The 20,703-nt window shown below is 31.3% G+C and overlaps 1 protein-coding gene across 1 annotated transcript in view; it reads right to left on the bottom strand.

Moving 5' to 3' along the window:
* LOC129915572 (uncharacterized) overlaps positions 1 to 20,703 on the bottom strand; it is a 199,605-nt gene that overhangs the window by 77,585 nt on the left and 101,317 nt on the right. The gene's annotated exons all lie outside the window — the stretch shown is intronic.

The raw sequence follows: 20,703 nt of genomic DNA, 5'->3' as shown, positions 1-20,703 counted from the left end.
CCACACTCGCTGTGTGTGTACTTACTCTACATTTTCTTTTGAGTGGTAGAACGAACATCTTTCCTCTCCTGATGGCGTAGGTATATCTTATTTCATTTCTTAGTTTTTTATGATGCAATTATGATGATGTTCTGGTTGCCTAGGCATAAGACAAGCACTCGCACTCGCACTCGCACAAAATAACACTTCAAACAGAAGATTCTCCTTGAGAGTAAGTGTGAGAGAAATAGAGATAGAAAAATAAGACGAAATCCCTCAAACGGATCATTGTCTTACGAGTCCTTGCGATGCTTCAACTTCAGCCTACTTATCGCCATGACTAATCCTGATGGTAGCGCAGAGATCTGCCGATGCGATTGTGGCTGCGAAAGGGTTTTATATGGAAACGAAAATGTTTTCGCAAGATGAGATGAAGAGCTTCACAAATAACGAACGGCTCAAATAAATGGGCTACCCAAATGAGTCCTTGAAGGCGACATGAAAGCCATGGGTTTTTCTCATCTTGTTATTTATTTTTTTGCTTCGTCTAATGTTTCTCTGCCTTTGCCCTTTTTTATTTGACACATTTTCGGGATATAGGCTTTATTCCTCTTCAAGGCAACACCATAAGCTGGTTGTAATTTCTTCATCAAATTGCGTTCACATAATTCACAAAGTCGTCCTTCTGAATGTTCTCATGCGTTGTAATAAGGTACTACTACTCCCTATATCTTCTATTTGCTATTCCTTTATACACGAGTACATCACATCAGCTTCTCTCTGCCTCATCGACAAGATGAGGATATTTTTTTTATATATCTTTTCGAAAATAAGGGAGAAGAAGGATGTTTAACATCCTTTTCCCAAGGACTAAATAAGGAGAGGCGTCCAACCATTTTTATTATCATTTCATACTCGTATTATGTATATTTTTATTTCGTGTGTTTAATATCGTTATCAAAAAATAGGTCCTTTTTTTGTTGTCTAAAAGACAACAAGGATATAGTATAAGGATCAGTGTGTGTGAGTTTATGTTTGATTTTATTTTGCGTAAAACATTATTTTCGGTTATCTGATTATCGACATTACGGCATTTTTGTGTATATTTACTTTTTTGAATTTCCGTGCATGGATGGATATAGTAGAACTCTCTCTCTCTGACAGGACTAATTTTGCTAGACAGGATGTTCTTCTATGCACGTCCTTCGTAAAGGCGTCTGTTTTATTTGATTTTTTTTTATTTTATTTTATTTTATTTTATTTTATTTCTTTTGAGTAAGATGTTTGCTTTCAAATTAGACATTACGGTATTTGTGTGTGTGTGGAGAGGAGAGTTGTTCTGTGTTTATTTTATTTTTTTTTGCTTTTTACATGCAAACTCGTAACGTAACATGTGTCAAGTGAGTGTATGAATACCTTTTTGTAGGATTGAATTGCGGCGGCCTTAATATAAGGAGAAGAAGAAGAAACCAAAAAGTTTTATTTGATGGAAATGTGTCAAACGGAATTTATATATATGCTCTGGTATAGGTTAGTTACCAACAAATTTGTATGTGTGAGTGAGTGTGTTTTCACTTCTGATGCTCATGTAACCGTTTGAGTTTGTGGAATTAATGGCGACACTTGACATGTTTTTTGTATCCAAAAGTTTTTTTTTTTTTTTTTTTACTTTTTTTGTTTCTCGTCAAAGTTAAAGAAACAAAACAAACTAAATATAAAAAAAAAAAATAAAATAAAGAAAACATGTAATTGGCAGGGCAAAAGTCTGTACTTTGTTTACTTGTCACAGGATAACAAGTCTTTTGATGGGTTTGAAATGTGTGCTTCTATTATTACCTTTGCCAAGAGATGACTGATGCGTGCAATAATATTTAAGAGGGGATTTTCATTTTATGTTTTTTTTTTTTTTTTTGGATTAAGCTAACAACGGGTTTAGTTATGTTCAGAAAAGTTTTTTTTTTTTCTTTCATTTTTTTGTAAGCCGCTTATGGCAAAAGATTAAATAAGAGAAATGAAAAATGGAAGCTTGAAGTGAGTACTCAAAATTTTTCGTAGAATTTGATGTGAATAGTATTAATAATTTTTTTTATTTTTTTTTTTTTTTTAATTCTAGTTTTTGCAGAAATGTGAAATATCCGGAAGTTGGTTACTTCCAATGCTATATTGTTTTACTGCTTATATATCAGACAGATGGATTTGAATGTCTTTTAAATTTGTTTTAGAAACGTAGCCAAAAGTAGATTTTGAATTTGCAGTCGAAGGCTTGCTTCACAGAATTGTAGCATCGAGTACCTTTGGAGAAATAGGGTAAGGTGGTATAAGAGTGCGCATTTAAGACAAAATACCAAATAAAACAATAACAAAAAGAATTTAACTACTTTTTTTATATATAGTTTTTAGTTTATAATCAAAGCAACGAAAAAAACTTAAAACTGGTAACAAAAATGTATTAATTCAAAAGTTATAAACAAATTACCACATTAGGAAATTTGCGCACTCTTATACATCCTATTGTGTAAGAGTGCGCGGCTTAGTTTGTAAGAGTGCGCAGCTGCGCATAGGTGTAAGTTCGCACAAAAGTAGCAAATAAAATTGCCTATCTTTAAATAAACAGAGTATTTTTCAACCCATCACTCCTTGCATGAGGAACAATCAATTTAGTCTTCGATTAATGGTTCTGAGAAAATTTCAACATTTCCTAGTTACTCTCATTCGCTTGTTTTTTTGTAAAACTTTTATTTGGTTTCTTTTTGGTTGTAATTGCTTTTTCTAGCTGCTGTTTGCTGGTATATGGACAAATGCCAGTTATTTTGAAGCCTTGGATAGCATTTACTGCTCTTATAACACGCGCACTCTTATACATCATCATGGTGCGCACTCTTACACGCTCAGACATGTAATCGAAGAATATATATATATTTCACAATGCACTTTATGACCAGTCTTACGTGTTCCTCAAATGTTTCTTTTTGTCGACTTTTTAATGTCCCATACTTTGTTTATTGTTATTTTTTGTTGTTAAGTGGAAAATTTAATTTGTTTGGCAAGAAATATTGGAAAAAAAAGTGCTAAAAAACTTAAACTTAACTAGTACCTCTGTTTACAAACACATTTGCATGAAATTTTGACAGCAGATCAAACTCATTTAGATCTTTCCAAAATAAGTGCATTCAGTCTTATATTCCCTTTCAAACCGTAGAAAATGGCCTTGCGCACTCTTATCAACCGCGCACTCTTATACCATCATACCCTAAATGAAAGGAACGAATAACAATAGAATACTTGGAAAGTCTAGTAAGAAATTGAGTATTTTTGTTTGTGTTAACAAGCCATAAACCTACAATTGGGTGATATAAATCATGTGGATGAGGAAGATGTTTGAAGTATAGGTACTATAGCCTCTGAAACTCGCTTGGTCTTGGAATAAAGGATCCTACGTAAGTTGGTTAAATTGGCACCCGCGTAATAACTAAACCTCTAGCCATAAGACAAATTTGATATCAATAACAGTACACAGAGAGACAATCACGCAAGGATAACTATACTATAAAATTAAATACAGTGAAAATACGGAAGAATAAAAATATCGATTTTTGATTAGGTAGGTATTTCTCTTATGCAATTTGTTTGTATGCTATTTTTTATCTTTTTTTTAACTATTTATGAGTTTTTTCTTCTTTATTGTTACAAAATGTATGTAAATAAGCTTCTTTCAATATTAATAAATATCAAAAGTGGAAGGATACTGATTTGGAATATGATTTGGTAACACTACAACTGAAGGAAACTTTTTACGAACTATATAATGCATCCATTAATATGGTCCTAACCTATAAAATTCAAGAAGTCAACTACGTATGCTTAATTCGGATATCCCAAAGTCTTTTAAGTCAACCTATTGTAAATAAAAAATATTACACACACGCCACAGTGACCTCATAATGTTTAAATTTTTAAAACAAACAAAAAATTTGCTTCGGCTGTAGTTGAATACCAATTCAAGGCGTTTTTTTTACCAAAAAAAAATAGGCACCTAAATAAACTCATGAATTTCAAAACAACTGTTTTCTCTGCTTTGACATCATTTTAAGCCATAATAGCTACATACATGTGTACTTGAACATGTTATTTTCTATAAATATGTATATTAATTTCCAATCCGTTGGTTTATTTTATGGAAATCGATTCAAAATTGACTGAAGAAAAAGTGATAAATTTCATTTCACTACACCCCAATCATTGGTTTAGTGAAGTAACTAAAGCAAATTATTAGGGAACCCGGCCGAACAGCTCTGATTTTGATGATATTTTTTTTCAAACGTCGGTAATTAAAAATACTTTAAAGTCTATAGATTAAAAATTGCCGATGTTGCCCTATTGTTTTTTTTTTTAAATTAAAATTATTTTTGAAGTTATACTTCTTATGGGAGGGTGGGTATGAAAATTTACTTTTTGACAAGAATGTCAAAGGGATTATGACGCGATCACCCTGGGTAGCAGGGCTGTCGTTTCACCTTTAGAGTACGCAGTACTTTAGTATTTAAAAATGCAGTACGCCACAGTACGGCAAACATAAAACACACAACACGTAGCAAGTTACATGTTTCATGTGGCAAGTTGCATGTGGCAAGTTGTATGTGGCAAGTTGCATGTGGCAAGTTGCATGTGGCAAGTTGTATGTGGCAAGTTGCGTGTGGCAAGTTGCCAGGGTTGCAAAAAGCTAACATTTCAGCTCAGCTCACAGCTCAGCTCAAATTTGAGCTAGGTACCATAGCTTAGCTCATTTGAGCTGAGCTGAAAGTGAGCTGAGCTGAAAGTGAGCGCCCCAACTTCCAACGCCTATATCTCGGAATTTTGAAAAAAAAATGAAAAAAAAATTTTTGATGCCAAAAGGTAGCGGGGACTCTAACCTACATTTGGGTACAACTTCCATCCCTGTAGGTACACGCGTTCTCAAACCAGGAGAACTTAAAGGTAAAAAAAAAGTTAAGCCCGATTCTGAAAAAATAGGCATGATGTGGCGGTTTAACATGCAAAGCGATTTTTTAAAAATCTGACAATGTGCAAAGCGTAGGCCCATGACACAAGCTATCATTTGGCATCACTCCCAAAAATTGCTCTCAAGCGGCTTAGCTTCCAGGAGCGTTCAAAAATTCGGGGATTTTTCGAAAAAAAAAATTTACCCCAACTTTCAAACACGATTTTCTCGGAATTTTGAAAAAAATCGAAAAACCGGATTATACCACTTTCGGGTAGCTGAGAATATAAGCTTTCATATGGCACCACTCCCCTGTCTCTAGATCAAAGCCTTCCAACGCCTATATCTCGGAATTTTGAAAAAAATGAAAAAAAAATTTTTTGATGCCAAAAGGTAGCGGGGACTCTAACCTACATTTGGGTACAACTTCCATCCCTGTAGGTACACGCGTTCTCAAACCAATAGAACTTAAAGGTAAAAAAAAAGTTAAGCCCGATTCTGAAAAAAAAGGCATGATGTGGCGGTTTAACATGGAAGGCGATTTTTTAAAAATCTGATAATGTGCAAAGCGTAGGCCCATGACACAAGCTATCATTTGGCATCACTCCCAAAAATTGCTCTCAAGCGGTTTAGCTTCCAGGAGCGTTCAAAGATTCGGGGATTTTTCGAAAAAAAAATTTACCCCAACTTTCAAACGCGATTTTCTCGGAATTTTGAAAAAAGTCGTAAAACCGGATTGTACCTGATTTTTTTATGACTAAAAAAGAAATATTTTACTAAAAAAATAGAAATATATTTACTATTAACCCTAGAAAGATAATCTACGTCTGTAAGACGTATGGCGTGTAAAGAACTGTTTTATCTAATTCAATTCAAATTTCTGGGTTTTTGTTAAATTGATTTCATTTATTATATCACTTCTTTAAAATAATCTAAGTAATGAGTTAAATAAATATGACAAAAAGTGTTAACATAAGACCAAAAATCTTTTTTAGAATCATACGTCTCTGAGACGTATATTATGATTATCTTTCTAGGGTTAAAAAAACCAAGAGAAAGATCACGAAAAATTATCTGTTTTATTTATAAAAATATCCATGTGTTAAAATAATTCCATTAATAACTAGAACCAAACATCTTGAGCTATGGTGTTTTATAAAAGTTTAAAATATCTTCATATTTCATTATACTTTCCAAATAAAAATCAATGTATCCTCTCACCCATCACAGCTCAGCTCAGCTCACTTTACTTTAGCTCACCCAACAGCTCAGCTCAACCATCAGCTCAGCTGACTTTCAGCTCAGCTCAAATGAGCTGAGCTATGGTACATAGCTCAAAAGTCAGCTAGCTCAAAATTTGAGCTGAGCTGTGAGCTGAGCTGTGAGCTGAGCTGAGCTCAGCTCACTTTTGAGCTTTGTAGCAACTCTGCAAGTTCCATATTGCTACTACTAGTGCTGAAGCACACACAATTCTCATAAAATAACCATATCGCACATTTTATGCTCAATTCATTTAGTTTCGTTAAGCGTATACCGTACGTTCTGAACCGCACAACATGTGTAAATTTCACAGAATAAATTGAAAACTACATGGACGCAAGGAGGATGAAAGAATTAATTTATTGTTCACTTGATAAAAATGTAAAAAAACGAAGTGTGGATTAATTAATTTAATAATAGAAATTAAAAATATCAAATGAAATTCATTTACATATACTGAATGAGAAGTATAACTTCAGTCGCGTGTACATGTGTACACACACTCTTTTTTTTTTATAACAAAACCATTTTTTTTGCTTAAATTTCATAAAATAAATGATAACAAAAGATTATTAACAAAAAGGTTATTTAAGGAAAACAAATGTATGGGAGTAAAAGACAATCACAACAAAAACATTACTGTTAAAAAAAGAGCCAAGTTCTCCTATGTTGAAGTTATGCTAGCACAAAAAGTACTGAAATGTAAAAGTGTACCAAGTTCTAAAGCTTGGCTTTAAATTTGTATAAATAAAATGTCGATTGTTCTCTTGACAATTTTTTTTTAAATTACCGATTTTTAAAGCTATTTGAAAAATTGCCAAGTAAACAATCAACATTTTATGTATACAAATTTAAAGCCAAGCTTTAGAACTTGGTACACTTTTACATTTCAGTACTTTTTGTGCTAGCATAACTTCAACATAGGAGAACTTGGCTCTTTTTTTAACAGTAATGTTTTTGTTGTGATTTCACTACTTTTTGCAAGGTATTGCTCAGAGAAAATGGGCGGTTACCACGACCCTTGTCTAAAATTGTCAAATTTTAAATTTTTTTCTTTTGTATAAACTACCAGGTCTACCATTCTACCAAATTTTAATGTTCTGCAAAAGTTAGAAATGCTTTATAATATTTGATGAAAATTCACCGGAAATAGGCAGTTGCCACGCCCCCCCCTGGCTAAAATTCTTAGATTAAAAATGTTTTCCTTTGTATAAACTACAAGCTCTACCATTCTACCAAATTTCAAGATTCTACGATAATCAGAAGTGCTCTATAATATTTGATGAAAATTCAGCGAAAATAGCCGATTGCCACGCCCCCTGGCTGAAATTCTCAAATTTTAAATTTGTTAATTTGTATAAACAACCAGCTCTACCATTCTACCAAATTTCAAGATTCTACGATAATCAGAAGTGCTCTATAATATTTGATGAAAATTCAGCGAAAATAGCCGATTGCCACGCCCCCTGGCTGAAATTCTCAAATTTTAAATTTGTTAATTTGTATAAACAACCAGCTCTACCATTCTACCAAATTTCAAGATTCTACGATAATCAGAAGTGCTCTATAATATTTGATGAAAATTCAGCGAAAATAGCCGATTGCCACGCCCCCTGGCTGAAATTCTCAAATTTTAAATTTGTTAATTTGTATAAACAACCAGCTCTAACATTTTACCAAATTTCAAGATTCTACGATAATCAGAAGTGCTCTATAATATTTGATGAAAATTCAGCGGAAATAGCCGATTGCCACGCCCCCTGGCTGAAATTCTCAAGTTTTAAATTTTTTCCTTTGTATTAACTACCAGCTCTACTATTCTACCAAATTTCAAGATTCTACGATAATCAGAAGTGCTCTATAATATTTTATGAAAATTCAGCGGAAATGGGCGGATGCCACGCCCCCTGAATTGAAAATCTCAAGTTTTCGATTTTTTCCTTTGTATACACCACAAGTCCTATCACCGTGTAAAATTTCAAGTTTCTACGATATCGGGAAGTTCTCCATAATTTTGATGATCTGTCAGTGAGTCAGTGAGTCAGTGAATCAGTGAGTCAGTGAGTCAGTTACGGTTTTTGCGATTTTTAAAGCCCTATATCTCAGCAACTACTCATCGTAGGAGGCTGAAATTTTGCGAGGTGTTTGGTTTTGGCCAGCTCAACAAATGTAGCGAGTTTGAAATTTCTAGCATCTTTGGTGTGGAAGTTAGAGGGGGGTCGAAAATGGCCTGAGTTGTTTCCTGTAAATAAGGGTGTAGTGCCAAAGTTGCTAGAGAACTTGGCTGGGCACTACCGTGCCCCTTGATCTTCCATCTTTTAAGCGATAAATGCAATTTTCTCACAAACTGACTTCAAACACAAAAAAAATGTTTTGAACACAACGGCAACACCTACACTATTTGCATACACGTTTTTAAAAAGCCAGAATCTTATTTCTATCTATAAAATTTAAATCCACTAAATTTAATCAAGAGTTTTTGAAAGAATGGTCCTCAACTCAAAATTTTGGAAAAAAGCGTTATTAAAAAAATTTAAATGGTTTTTTTTTCAAACTTTTTCAAAGTAAAATTTGAATTTATTTGAAAAAAAAATTTTGGCCATGTATATTAGATATCAGTTGAATTCCGAAGAGGAACAGGAAATATATATTACAGTTTTGAAAAAAACATTTACATTTTTTTTCAAAATTTCTATTAAAAATAGTTCTTTGAAAATGAAATACTTTTTAATTTCTTTCATAAACTGTAGTACATATTGACATTTCCTTTTAAAATTTCATAAAATCAAAATAAATGTGGCTAAAAAATTTTTGAAAAATGAATTCATTTTATATTACGAACAAATTTTAAAAAGGACATGTTAAAATTTTTTCAATAGGTAATTTTTTTTTTTTTTCAAAAATCTGAGTTTAATTACCATTTCTTCAAAAAACCTTTCTTCAATTTACTTAATTTTAATTTTAAAAATATGAATAAGCTTCTAGCATTTTTATAATGTATATTTTTGAATATTGTGGGTGTTGAAGTTGTGTTTGAAGTCAGTTTGTGAGAAAATAGCATTTATCACCTAAACGATTTAAGATTGTCCTTCACTGCCATAATATAGTTGTTTTCCTTTAATTGCCTAGACAATCTTTTGGCATTAGTAAATTTATAAAATTTAAGCAAAATTAAAAAAAAAAAAAATTTTTGTTCACAAAAATCTTCAATTAAATTTGAAAAAAAATCAAAACGGCAACAGCACCAATTTTTAATCTATACACTTTAAAGTATTTTTAATTACCGACGTTTGAAAAAAAAGATCATCAAAATCAGAGCTGTTTGGCCGGGTTCCGTAATATTGCCATTTTTTGATCTTTAGTTACTCTACTAGTTTAGTGAAACCTAATAATAATTTTAAAGCACAAATATTTTTTTATGACGAAAAAAGCATTGACATTTTCAAAAACTCCAAAAATAAAAACATATTTATGTCGTTTTCGATTGGCTCTCCGGAAGTGTCCGGAATTATTCAGAAGACTTCTGAAACCGTTTTATTGCCATGAAAATGACAGCCAGAACGCTTCTCAGAAGAGAAATTCTCTTCTTGATTTCAAATAAGAATCAAATCAAGAAGCACTAATACATGAATACTCACATGTCAAAAATACACTCAATCATTGTTTATTATTATTTTTCATTCAAATTTTTTTCGTTTTCTGAAATTAATTTGTTTATTTATTTTCAAACAAATAAATAAAGCTTTTAAAATATTTTGCAAAACGAATTCCCGATTAATTTGTTGAATATTAGGTACTATTTTCTTCACATATTAATTATTTTTCAAGTCTTATGCACAGAGAAAAATAGACCACATAAAATAGAACAAAAACAATAAGATTTCTCTATGGTTTTCATCCAAGAAGGAAACCTTATTAAAACAATCAGGTTTTCCTTATTGTTTTAAAATCTGCAAAAAAATAAAAAAAAACATGACCAGGCTGGGAATCGAACTGGAGACTTCAAATCATTAGTCGCCCACCTTACCACCTGAACCAACCTGCCATGAAAATATTGATCGCGATTTTTGTTCTAGTGCTAAGTTGCAAAAAAAAATCAACTTTTCAGTCAAATTTTAATAAGATTTTCTCTATAAAAATAATAAGAAATCTCCTTAAAAAAACCTTATTAATCGTTGATTTTAATAAGATTTCCTTATGAAATGTATGGACGGTAAAACAATATGGCAATCTGTTAGTTTTTAGCGGGTCATATTTTTTTCTGTGTGCAATATTTGACATTTTAAATTTCACAGAAAAACAAACACAAACACACAAAAAATAGAATTGAGTGGAAGCAATTAAAACTGTTTTATTGGATTTCAGAATGAGTGAATCCTTGAGTGATTCCAATCGAAAACGACATTAGTTTTAAACTAAAAATGTTTTATTAAATCCAATAATTTTTTAATGTGAAAAAAAATGATCCAAACAAAAGTTGTAGATCTTTTAATTCTGCAATAAGCTATGGATAGGCTTTCTTCCCGGAAATCAAAACTTCAAACCTTTTTTTACCTACCTTACTCCAATTCCGGCAATCTGTTGCAGTCGATTTTTCGCCTTATCCCTACCATTGATCCTTGATCCTGCATTCCCCTTTTACTATTGCCGAATCTGTTAATAATAATTTTTTCAAAGTTTAGGCTCCGAAAAAGTCATTAGCACTAGTCTATGACAATACGTTGCATTTAAGATTTGATTTAAAAAAAAATTTCAATTTTTGTATTACCTTTAAGGAATTGGTTAAAGAAATATTCGATTTTTTTCTTTTGTTAAAGGAAGTATAGCCAATTTTTATTTATATTGTATGTTAAAAAAGGTATTTTTTAGTTGGATTTGATTCAACTTTTTCTTTTAAGACAAGTGACTAAACAGAAATTCTAGTAGAAAATTATTACAATTCTCTTTTATAGTAACGCAAATTGCCGATAATTTAAAATTAGTTAAGTCTTCAATTTTTTATAAACACATAGCTTCGGACTAACCATGACACTCCGGTACTATTCACACAAGAAAATTTAATTATATTTCCGTTTGTATGCACCATGTCCACACATCGCTAGTTTACATTTTAAAGTCAACAATTTTTAAGCTTTTACAAAATCTGCAATTCAAACGTGAAAATATAAAAATGCAACATTAACTTAACGCTGTCCCACATTTACTAATAACACTTTGAAGTTTTTCATTATAATTTTCAAACATCCCAAAAAAAACAATTTTCCAAACCCATTAAAGTCCGATTCCAAATATGTTTTGTCCAAAATGATGCACGACATTGCAAATTTCCAGCATGAATACACAAATTATTTTACCCAGAAACCTCATTTCCAACTTTCTATAATTTGTTCTAGTTTTTCTTTCATTCCTTCATCAGTCTCATTTCAATCCCAAGTTGCTACAGCCATCAGTCCTTTCTTTCTCTCTATAAAATGAAAGTCGAAATCAAACGCCTCATCATTTGTAAAAATCACTGTCAATATACAAAAACCCACTCATCTCTCTCTTATACAAATAGCTTGGTGGTTTTGTGCTTGTGGTAACAAGATGTATCTCATGTGTAAATTATTCTGCACGAAGACCTCAATTCCTTGAGGACAAATCAATATCATCAGAAAATGTACAAAAACATCCTTCTCTAACCTATACTTCTCTATAAATTATTATGTGTTATCCTGTGTGAGAATATAGATACAAATAGACGATTCACATCTGAAGAAAATTCAAATCTCCGGTGTGGGTTAGTAGGTTTAGTTTGGGTTATTGTTTGGTTATAGCTTTGGATTCTTCAAATGAAGATAATTTCCCAAAAATTCTATTTTCCCCTCATATATTTTGTATTTTTATCCCATTCCTATTTTCCAATTCTATCCTGGAAGATAAATCTTTTCACTAATTTCCGGTCTCATTCAAAATGTCGTCACTATATCTACACTACACAAATAGAAGGTTTACCTATACCAACACAATCTGTGAAAAGTCGAATGTGCTGAAAGTCCCAATTGTTTGGTTTTGGTTTTAGGATAAAGGTACCTACCTACAATTTCTGTCTTCAAAAAAGTCATGTCCTACACTCCGATATGTGGTTCCTGGTCAGGAATTTAATTATTTCATTGTGAAAACCTGTGAAAACCTGTGAAAACAATAACAAAAAACAACAACAACCTCTTGAGCTTATTGAGAGGATATAAATTAAAAAAAAAGGATCCTCTTAGGACAACTCAATTTTTAAGTGTTTTTTCCTTCTCTAATCTTGAGAAACCTTCTTCCTTATCCTAATTAGAATATCAAAAAATAAAAGATCTCTTGAGAAATAATACAAAAGAGAGCTACTACATCTTTCTATGGCGGCCGTTATCTTTAACCGAACCCAACTCGAATCGCCGAAAAAAAGTTCTGTTTGATTTTAAACTTCTATTTTACCAAGGGACGAGTTCACTTTAAATAAATCACCGTTGTTTTTTTTTTTTTTTTTCTGTTCAAGATCGCCTTTTTACAGGACCAAAAGTAGTAAAGGTTAGGCACGAGTCGTATACATATTTCTGAACGTTGGGAAATTCCTTCACCTACGAAAGGAAAAAAAAAATTGAAGAAGAAAAGAAATAGAATGAAAAAAAAAGGATGTAAGAAACAAAAAAAAGAGATTAATCTTTCCATTTTATCACGGAAATAACGGAAGGAGGCGGTTAAAATACAGACAAAAAAAAGTTGAGAATGAAAAAAAAAGAGCAATATGATAAGGGAATAAACCTATTTCCTCGTTTATTTATTTTTTTTTGTTCTTTTCTTTTTCTTCCGTTTGGTTTTGGTTGTTGTTGGTAATTTTATGTTTTTGCTCCTTGGGGGGGTAGAGTCGTGTTTCTAATGAAAAATGTTTTAACCTTCGTTTGGGGCTACTCTATACTCATATAATAGAAGTCAGTCATAAAGATGTTGTACCATAAAAATTGTCGTTCTTCATTCTCGTTTTGCAGTGGTTTTGAATTTTTTTTTTTTTTTTTTGTTTATTTTTGGGATAGCTGTGTGGGCTAACAAAAATTCTTAGACAAGCTATAGCATTTGACAACACGGCGGCGGCGGCGGCGGCAAGGATAGAATTTTAAAGAAGTTAAATTTGTAATAGAGCTTCTTTTTTTATTCACCTACATCCTACATATTTATCTTCACTAAAGAGTAAAAGAAAAGGTGAGTCGTGAGTGAAAAGATTTTTATTTAGAAGACGGAAATAGAATACCTAGATGTTTACAAATGTAACTCAATAAATTTACGAAACTAAAGACCATAGTTAAACAAACTTTTATACTTATCCATTTGTGTGGATCAGTGTAGTAAAATCATGTGACAACTAGTGATGGGAACTATCGAATGATTCCAACTATCGATAGTTAGTAACTGAATGATTTGAACTATCGAATAGTTCATTCATTCATTCATTTATTCATTCGAACAAAAACTATCGAATAAAACTATCGAATAAAACTATCGAATAAAATATCGAATAAACTATCGAATAAAACTATCGAATAAAAACTATCGAATAAACTATCGGATAAAAACTATTCGAATGAAAAAACTATCGAACAAAAATTCTATTCAAATGAAAAAACTATCGTTTAAGAAAACTATTCAAATTTAAAAAAAAAACTATCCAATAAAAATACTTTTCAAATGACAAAACTATCGTTTAAGAAAACGATTGAAATGAAAAAAAACTATAGAATAAAAATACTATTCAAATGAAAAAATTATCGTTTAAGAAAACTATTCAAATGAAAAAACTATCGAATAAAAATTCTATTCAAATGAAAAAACTATCGTTTAAGAAAACTATTCAAATGAAAAAACTATCGTTTAAGAAAACTTTTCGAATGAAAAAACTATCGAATAAAAATACTATTCAAATGAAAAAACTATCGTTTAAGAAAACTATTCGAATGAAAAAACTATCGTTTAAGAAAACTATTCAAATGAAAAAACTATTGAATGAAAAAACTATCGCTTAAGAAAACTATTCAAATTAAAAAACTATCGTTTAACAAAACTATTCAAATGAAAAAAAAACTATCGAATAAAAATACTATTCAAATGAAAGAACTATCGTTTAAGAAAACTATTCAAATGAAAAAAACTTTAGAATAAAAATACTATTCAAATGAAAAAACTATCGTTTAAGAAAACTATTCAAATGAAAAAACTATCGTTTAAGAAAACTATTCGAATGAAAAAACTATCGAATAAAAATACTATTCAAATGAAAAAACTATCGTTTAAGAAAACTATTCAAATGAAAAAACTATCGTTTAAGAAAACTATTCAAATGAAAAAACTATTCGAATGAAAATAGTAACTAAATGAATGATTTAAAACTATCGAATGAATGAATATTTTACAACTATCGATAGTTTGATAGTTTTTATTCGATAGTTCCCATCACTAGTGACAACCCTAATTTGTATAAACTTGTGGAAGTCAGAACAACTTGAGAATGACGATATCATTTTTCTAGTCAGCAATGTAGGTATTTTTAGAATCGGAAAAATAATATTAGCATCGTAAATATCCGTTTCAATGTTTAATTTAATTTATAATTCTTTATTTGTTTTCAAATTTGATGTTGATGCCTTTCATTTCCAATCGATAATAATAATAATTTTTGATTTTCGTTTCCAAAATCAGTTTGATTTATCAACTACTAGTTTTCATTAGTTCAGAGTATTACTCTTCAAGTAGAATCGCTTGTTTCAAGTAGAACCGCTTCCAATGATTCCTCTTCATTTAAATAAATTGTATCTTACAGTATGTTGTTCATTCTGGCATAATAAAAATGAAAAGCTCAGGAAAATGGCCATTTTCATCAATGAAAAACAACTTTTTTAACACAAATGAAATCTTCATACATATAGTTGACTGCAGGAGCAGGCCAAACAAAAACTAACGATTTTAAACTGTTTCTTCGTAAAATCATAAATTATATCAGTAAAACAGTTCTGGGGCATTCCATGAAAAATGGTAACTTTTTATAATTAGGAAAAAGAGTAATAGATGCTATTTATTGCAATGAAAAACATCTTTAGAGGCAGAAAACTCTTTATCAAGAGTTAACAAGTGTTTGCGAATTTAATTCCTAAATCGATATTCACCTAGCCAAACTTTTCATCAAGTTTTAAGTAAAAATAAACGCTTAAACGTGGTGGACTTAATGTCGCATACGTTACGTTATATTTGTTAAATTGCGACTTGTGGACGCTTCTTACATAGAAGGGATAATATAAAATTATTTCTAAGTGTTCAAATCGATCTAAAAACTGTTACGGCACATAAAATCTATTTCAAACACCAAACAACATGCAAAAAATTCAAATACGTTACAATGTAAAGCTCCTTCTGTTGTTTGGGATTGATTGAATTAATCATGCCTTAATTGTAAGCAAAAGAACTATGAGAAAAATCGGCTAAAGATGTTTGCCAATTTGCAACAGGGACATTAAAAATTGCACAATTTTTCCATTTTTTTAAAAGAGACTGCAATACAATTTATAACTTTAATGAACTACAGAGTAAATTCGACACTAGAATATTGATACCAGTCCTTTCAAATTAATCATCATAGAGTGATATATTAATCACAAGCTTGGACTGATTTATGGTATTGCTTATTGTCTTAGCTCAAAATATATATATCGATCAGGTCTATGAGACATCTACAAAAAGAGCTATAATTTTTTGAAATTCATTAAAAAAAGTAAAAAAAAACATTTTTTTTTATGTTCTCACGCTATGGTTTCAATTTTTTTGTTTGACAACCTAAAAATTTTATACCATGTGAAAGCTTATTATTTCACCTTTCATATGACGTATCAATCTCATTTCAAAGATGCCTACAAGAGAAGTTAGAATTTTTTAAAGTCAAATATGTCGAATTTCCGTTATAGCGAAACGGTATAGCTTAGTTTCAAATTTTTTTAGAATTTTTTCTTAAATGCAATTATTCTTATATTAATCTCATCTATCTATAGCAAAAAAAAATCAATTCTCTACGACTTCGCGTTTAGATTTTAGTCCGAATTTTATCTTTCCGTTTTACCCCTGTTTACCCTATTAAATGACGGAATTTTTAAAAATCCATCATTCGAATTAAGCTTTAGGTTATTATCGTTCAAAAAAGCTATAGAAGATTTTTGTATCTCTAATAGTTTATTTTTAATTTTGAATTGAAATTTTTTGAGGCACTGTGAAAGTGCAAGAGTGTAACGTTAGAAAATGGCGTCACTTTTTTGTGGTGGCTGCCATGGTTCATCGATTTATAAGACGTTATCACGTCAAAAACTAGCAAAAAAAAAAAAAAAACTCTTCTACATGGACTCAAATTTTAAACAGGCCCGAATTTTTCGCTGTTATCTCTGTATGCTGTAAATTGCGAGCCTTTTATGAGCAACATCGGACTCTAACCAAACGCAATGAATTCAATGCATTATAATCCTTTCCATGCTGAAAAGTTGATATGGCAATAATTGTTGAAAAAAGTATAGTACGGGTCACTAGGAGGGTTGGTATATGTTACCCTTACAGAGAAAGAAATTCATTCTGAACAAAATAAACGTCAAATTAAAAAATTCCCTCCTTCCCTATTGAGGCCAATCCCAAAAAAAAAACAAAATTTTCAAATTAATAAAACCCGCAGTTGTCACACCTCACCGCCGCCGCGCCGTTTTCATATAGGTGCCCACCAACGCTTACTGCACTCTATTTAATCATTTCCATTTTGCACAAGCAGAATTTTTACTTGTTTCCCCCGGCTTGATTGCAATTTTTACCAACCAACCTTTTGATAGCAATTCCATTCTGGGTCTATTTATATCTCATGCTCTAATTCACACTGCTCAATGCTCGTATATCTCAGCTCACGCATCCATTACCAATTCGAATTCGAGAATGTAAGTAAATTTCCGATTCATTTAATGGCAGTTAATCACACAAGTAGATGACCTCCGGCTTCGGCTCCAGCTATATATAGTTCCGGCGGCGGGCGGTCGGTCGGTCGGTGGGCTGCCGGGCGATGATTCCAATCTCAGTCGAAATGTTTTATTTTAGCAATCGTAATTGTATCCAAATAAATGCTACTATCATCACAAATGCTCAACTTATTGAGCTATAAATAAAAGCCATAAATCTGATGTTAAGGTTAACATGAAGGCCGGGCCATGAAAGAACAAACACAAAATGTATTATGTGAGGATATGATTTGAGCTCCTGGATGTGATTTTTTTTTTGCAAACGGGAGCGGTTTTTTTTTTGAGCAGAAAATCGTCTCATCAAATCCGCCTTAGTTGTTGAATGGGATAAATAAGTGACCCAGTTTTTTTTTTGGGGGATATTGTGGTGATGGGAGTTTATTTTTACCCTCCCACAATGACAACAAGGATGAGAATCTAAATCCAAAACATCCCAAGGCATCACGTTTGGTTTTATGAGCATTTTTTTTTTCTGCTACATTGATTTATTGACAAAGATACAATTAAGGATGTTTTGACAGAGTGTGTTCTTGTTTGGCAAATCAAATTGATGAAAATATGTTGTTGAGGTTTTATGATATTTTCAAGGACATTTGAATGTAGAACTTTTAGGGCGTCATTCATTTTAATACATTTATCAAATCTAATCGTAAATTTCTGTTTGATTATACATAATATATAAAGAAGTTCTTAGCGGTTTAAATGAGATTTCTTCAAGTAGATATTTGAAAAATTGCTTAAAAGTGATCGTCAAGCTATGCATCAGAACTTCCAATACGAAAGTTGTATTGTTTACCTGGCTCGACCGATGAGGCTGAAGAATCTATCAGGGATTTTCTACGTCCCAATCAAAATAACGATAGATGTAAGGCACAATTCTTGAAACTTTTCGTCTTTTCGAGGATGCTTAAATAACTAAAAAAAACTTCTGACTGATAAAAAATAATTTTTGAAAAAAAAAATATTAGCAGCATTATGGGTGGTGAGAAAATTTAGGATGAATGGTATACGAAAGGGGTAAAATCAGTTTCCCAAAAACCAAGTGGTGGTCGTGGAATGGGTGTGTGTAGGCGAAAAAGTGGGGTAGGTGTCAAAAATTGTGTTTTTTTACGATTTCTGTAAAAAGTAGACCTCCTATCGAAAAAAGTTTAATTCAAAAGTTGTAGATGGTCTACAACTTTTACTCGAACCATTTTTTTATTAACCTCAAAAAAATTGAGAAGAATGCAAAAATACCATTCTTTGGTTTTTATTTTTAACCTTTTACAAAACCTGGTTAAATATACTTTGTTATGTTTTTACCTATTGTCAATATTTTTTGAGCAGAAAGTCAATTTTTGTATTTTTGACGAATTTAATTTGAAAAAATAGTCTATTTTTCAATCGAAAAAGTTACCGAAAAAATGTATGATTTTTGAAAAACTTGAAATGCGGTCATTTAGATTAAAACCTTTTCTTTAAGATTATGCAGAAAAACTATATTTTTGTTTTAGAAAATATTGAGAAAAATTGAAAAAAAAAAACAACAAATAAAACAATTTTTAAGATCTATTTTTCGTAAAACCAAATATTTTTCCATAGAAACCAAATTATACTTTTTGGCCTCTGACCTTCTTCATTTGAATCTAGCATTAGAATATTACAAAGGTGCAAAGTTTTTTCGAATTTTGAACTTCCCAAAACACTATTTTTGTGATGTTTTGAAATCGAAATTACTCGAAATTTCTTGCAATTCAGATTATTTGATGCAGAACTGTTTCTTTTGGTTAAAATATTAAAGTTTATGCTTTTTTTTTAAATTTCGTTATTTGGATGTTCCCTTTTTCGAGTTAAAAAAAAGTTTATAATACCTATTAGAAAACTGATCAACAAATGACACTGGATATAATTTTCTAGATGTTTTTGGATTGCTGAATTCAAATCCCAAGTGAGAAAATTCTAATTGGCCTCCGTTTTTTTTAAATATAACCGTTATGAAATTCCAAAAAACGTCATTTTGGCTGTTTTCGAGCCTATGTTTTAAAGTTATTTTTCACAATTATTATAAACAATTTTGTAACGATGCCTATAAAAACAGATTTTCTTCTTGCTAAAACTATTTGAATCTTTCCGATATCTCTTTTACTGCCCTTAATGAATCAATTTAACCATTCATGCTCACCACTTTTCTAGGAAGTGGGTCTGACAAAATGGATGTTTCAAATTGAAGCCAAATGGACCCCCTAGTAAAAAAAAAAAAGGCAGTTTTAACACATGCCACTTAATGGCCCATTCGAGCACTAAGCCTTTTCATAAACTTTTTGCTTCATTTTTTCAAAACAAAAATAAAAAAATTTGAAACTTAAAAAAACGTTTTAACGTAAAAAAACATAAGCTAGTTTCCAAACAATATATAAAAGCTGCCACTTACCACCGGAAAACATTCAATCTTCATTTTCCTCTCTCTTCTCCGAACAAGAGAGAGAATCAACAACAATAGAGGACGTATAGTACGTGTAGATGCAACACAAAACAAAAATAGAACAAAACAAAGCAAAAAAAAGTTCAAAAAAGGTTTTTGAACTAACAACACAAATTTTCGATAAAATACCAAATCGCCTTTCTTTTCGAAAACACTGGATGACCTCTTGATGCTGCTAGCATATATAATACGATACAAGTTGTTCATTCAAAATAAACAAAAACAAAAAACAAAAAAACAACAACAACAAAAATTCCTCCTTATTCGTCCTTGCTATAGGAATTATGGGGCTGGGGGTTGAGTTGCATGTCCTGGGTGTTCATATGCAATGTCCATGTCGACGACGACAACAACTAAGAGAATGTAAACCTTGTGAATATTTTTGAAACATTCAACACATACACAAATATTAATATCCTGGACCAAAAAAACATAAACTCACACCAATACACACACCGATATAGATAGAAAAAAAAAAAACTAATGAAATATAAAGGATATGTGTTGTAGCTCTCTGTGAATATATATGAAAATAAAGGATAAAAGAAGAGGAAACATACCCATGGACCGCCCTGATCCCAATAACCTTCCGTAATGCCGTCTGCCCATTGTGATTCCAGTGGAAGTTCCGGTTCTGGTGGCCAAACGGGTGGCTTTGTTGGTCGTGGAGATGACGGCTCCCCACGGGGGCAACCCAGCACTGACTGCGGGCAACCTATGTTGACTGGTTTTTACTTCTCGTTTTTGTTTTTCAACACGACGAAAATTATTTTTCTCTATTTATTATATTTTATATATATCCTTCTTACTCCCTCCTTTCTCTTACTCACTCTGTTTTTTTTTTTAAAGTATAATATAGAGGTTAAGGTTGAAAGCAAAGGATCTCTCACCTTTCCTATCGAAAGTCAAAACGATGTGAAATATTTTTATTGTTTTTGTTGTTGTTATTGTTTACAAAAAAAAATATCGCAAGC

The sequence above is a fragment of the Episyrphus balteatus genome, chromosome 3 (genome assembly GCF_945859705.1).
Source record: "Episyrphus balteatus chromosome 3, idEpiBalt1.1, whole genome shotgun sequence".
Taxonomy (NCBI): Eukaryota; Metazoa; Arthropoda; class Insecta; order Diptera; family Syrphidae; genus Episyrphus; species Episyrphus balteatus.
This window is presented reverse-complemented; position numbering and strand designations above follow the sequence as displayed.